Raw genomic sequence first — 3,856 nt, 5'->3', positions numbered from 1 at the left:
TCCTCTAGTTCCTAAATGCTGCCTCCTCCCCCACTATCATGATCCCAATTCTACCTTACAAAACTGGAAACACAGGGAAACCAGGACAGATGATCCCTCAGGACCAGTGCTGAGAGTGATGATACTGGGAGGGGGGAGGGAAGATGTGGTATAGAAGGGGAACCGATTACAAGGATCTACATATAACCTTCTCCCTGGGAAAACGACAACAAATTGGTGAAGGGAGACGTCAGACAATGTAAAATACGACAAAACAATAATAATGTATAAATTATCAAGGAGTCATGAGGGAGGTGGTTGCGGGGAGGGAGGGAGAAAAATGAGGAGCTGATATTAAGGGCTCAAGTAGAAAGCAAATGTTTTGAGAATGATGATGGCAACAAATATACAACTGTGCTTGACACAATGGATGGATGGACGGATTGGATAAGAGCTGTATGAGTACACAATAAAATGATTAAAAAAAAACAAAAACCAATCACTAGTTGGACTATCCGTGATGGGAGGGTGAAGGTGACAGGTCATTCAGCAGCCAACAAGATGGCATTCTGTGGCTACTGCTAGTCTGTCTCAGAACACATAATAGAAATAATTCTTTTTTATTTTCTGTTGTGAATTGATTCTTGATTGTGAATCAGTGGTGATTTATCCTTGAAATTATCAGTTTCAGATTCAGTGATTTAAGGTATGGATCAATTCTGTAATGGCTTGTAACTATCCATCCCCTATAGTCCCGCTTGAGATGCACTGTGCTAGCACACATGGCCAAAGTGCTATTTTGAGGCAAGAATGGCAACACTTTGGAGGCATTCACTTCCCATAGGCCTCCGGGAGAGCCAAGCTTGGAACCCCACCCCCCAACGTCTAGGTCCCTCCCCACATCGCTCCTCAGAACCATGTTAGAGAGTTTTCACGCTACTCCCCATTTCAACTCACAGTTGCAGAGGCTGACAAGGCTCTGATTTCAGTCTTGACTCTGACCCTTGATCAAGTAGATCCAGTGGATGATGAATCCCAGATGGCAGGTCCAACGGCAGACTTCTTCCTCAAGGGTGTTGAGACTGACAACGTCCAGAGAAGCAGGAATGATGGCAGGATTCTGTCCCGAGTCCCCAAACTTTCAGGACAGATGAAGGGTCCAGGTCCAGAACAAAGCTACCGAGCTTTCAGAGTCCTTTTAAATCATAAGACCACGCCCACAAGATAGCTATCTTCCCCCTCATTGGCTGTTCACAGTAGGTCTCAGCTTGGAATTGATGGCATTTTATGAAATCCCATCAACCATGCTGATGCCATCATAATGAACCAATCCCTGAGAATCCCGACCCAGCCCTGTTGACACAAACTCTCAGCCATCACCCCTTACCCACTGTGATTGAGAGAATGTGGAAAACTTTGAGGAGTGTGTTAGCTGCTGACAGTGGATTAAGTAATTGGTTACAAAAATGGCTCTGGATCCCGGAATCTCATATTTGCAACAGGGTTTTGTCCTTATGGATATTTATCTGTGTAATTAATTTCCCAAGGCACAAAATTACTTGTACTGTGTCTCTTCCAACTTAGAGCCGACGTATGGGAAAGAGTCGAAATGCCTCTTTGAATTCCTAAGGACTGTCGATCTCCCCAGGAGTAGATGGTCTCATCAAGCCCCACAGGCCGGCTGACCTGGTGGTAAACACCCCAGTGCTTTACCAAACATACCGCCTCAACTGTTTGTCTCTAGAGCATATCAGGGATGACGGGTCACATTGGGAGCGTTTCAAAGGTTGACCTCTGGAGAAGGGTCCAGTACACTGACTTAATTCTCAAATGCTCTCATGATGGAAGGAAGCATCACCAACCAGAAGTAATTGTATCATCATTTAGGTGGGTGTGATGCAAATCCAGGCTGCTTTTGCCCGATGGGGTTCATTCCATTTTAACTCAGGGCAGAATGAGCTATATTGGTTAACAATGCTCTGTGTCTCTATGGGGGCAGACTCTCTTTGTTCTCCATTGTAGAAAGTAGTGGTTTTGAAGCCTCCAACTACTGATTAATAGGTGGACACAGTTCCCAAACGGACATCCTTCTATGTGCATTTCTGTTTGTTCGAGGGCACAGAACCCAATTCAAGAACACATACATTTTATATTCTGGGTAGAAGAGAACTAAATACTGCAAGTGGATGGGTTTACAATTAGACATTTATTTTATCTTAGGCAAGGTATGTTAGTGTACAGAAGCTTAGGCATGAATGTGCAAGCTTGTCAGTCGATTGTCTTGCAGTGGGAGGGACTGGTCTCCTGTCAACATCTGTGTGCATTCCTTGGAGATTCCATGAGTGTTGGCATCCACGTTCCTCTGAGTCGATAAGGTTCCCAGGGCAGGGATCTTGGGTTGCCAGGACATGCTTTGCTCCTGTCAGTGTTTCCTGTCTGCTGGCCTCTCTTTTCATGTCTTGTAGAAGAGATGTGCAGCCAACAAGGAATGACTGGGGTAAGGCTGTGAATGTCAGATGCTTCCTGGAGTCTTCTACTCCAAATGAGCACACTGTCATTGCAAAGACAACCTAATCCTCTGGAACCTAACGGCAAATAATCTTGTGAGCATAATAAATAAGAATGTCTTATAAGTGAGGTGGTAAAACAGAAGCAGAACTTAGAATTGGTAAAGAGGGTGATCACATTCGCTTTCCACATGTATGATGATTTCATCCCAAGTTCTCTGAACTGTGCTAGGAGAGAATCTTACAGAGAGGGGCCCATAGGATTCCAGGGTCATCCTGAGCTCCCGCAAAGCCTCTAAAAGAGTAACCAGATACAGATGACCCCCGCGATCCTTAGAGCATTGCTGAGGAAGCCCCGGAAGGGAGAACTTGCACAGTGGACAAGTGTGCTCAAGCAGGCCCTGCAGGACAGCCATGGAGACTGAGTTTCCACCTAACATCAAGGTGGTGAGCTGGAAGCACTGGCCCAGAGCAGGCTGCAAGGCAGTGAGCTCAGAGTCATTGATGCCGCATTCTGGGTCTTAGCTACCTGATGCCTGACCCCATTGACAGCTCATGATCACACAACCTAGTATCCTTCTTCCATGTGGGCATTTTTGCTTTTCAGCCAGATGGCTGATTGTATATCTTGAAGCCTTTAAGCCTCCAAATGCTATATATTTTGATAGATGGCCACCATCAGTTTTCTTCACATTTGCTTATGCACCTATTTGGTCAGCGATCGTGTTGGGAAGTTGAGCATCACAGGGAATTCTTAAGTTTGGTAGTCTTGCGGCAGAAGAAATAAATAGCATGAGTGCATGGCTTTGAAACAGGCGTTTATTATTGATTATTGCAAGTGGTAGGAGACAGAAATGTAGGGCGGGGTTGTCGGCAGTGGGTTTATCCCTTGAAAGGAGTCGGGGGAAAGTCTTTGTCACTTTTTAGCATCTGGGACACCTGCAGTCCTAGAAGATCTCCATGTGTCTTGGCACCCACGTTGCCTAGGTCCTGCATATGCCCAGGGAAGGGGCCTTGGTTGGCAGCGATATATTTTGCTCCTGGTTTTTGTTTCTTGATGGGGGTGAGCACATCTGCTACCTGCTGCTGAATCTCCTATTCCATCGCTTGCAGAAGATGGATGGGAAACAATTAAGGCTTGACTTCAGGAAGGCTGCTCACATTAGATGCATCATCTGCCTGATACCTCCAACCTCCTTCTTAATCATGGCAAACATGACCTAATGCTCAAGCACTCAATCAAAATCCCTCTAATTTAGGAAACACTAGTCTTTCCAAATACGACAATGAGATTCAAAGGCAGAAGTTAGGATTGAGAACAGATGGCAAAGGGTTATGGCTTTAGTTATCGAAGCGGATGCAAATTGCAT

Source organism: Echinops telfairi, unplaced genomic scaffold, assembly GCF_000313985.2.
Source record: "Echinops telfairi isolate 266 unplaced genomic scaffold, ASM31398v2 ScPeMD7_7470;HRSCAF=8508, whole genome shotgun sequence".
NCBI classification, from domain to species: domain Eukaryota; kingdom Metazoa; phylum Chordata; class Mammalia; order Afrosoricida; family Tenrecidae; genus Echinops; species Echinops telfairi.
The sequence above is the reverse complement of the archived record's forward strand: the minus strand, read 5'-3'. Positions refer to the sequence as shown.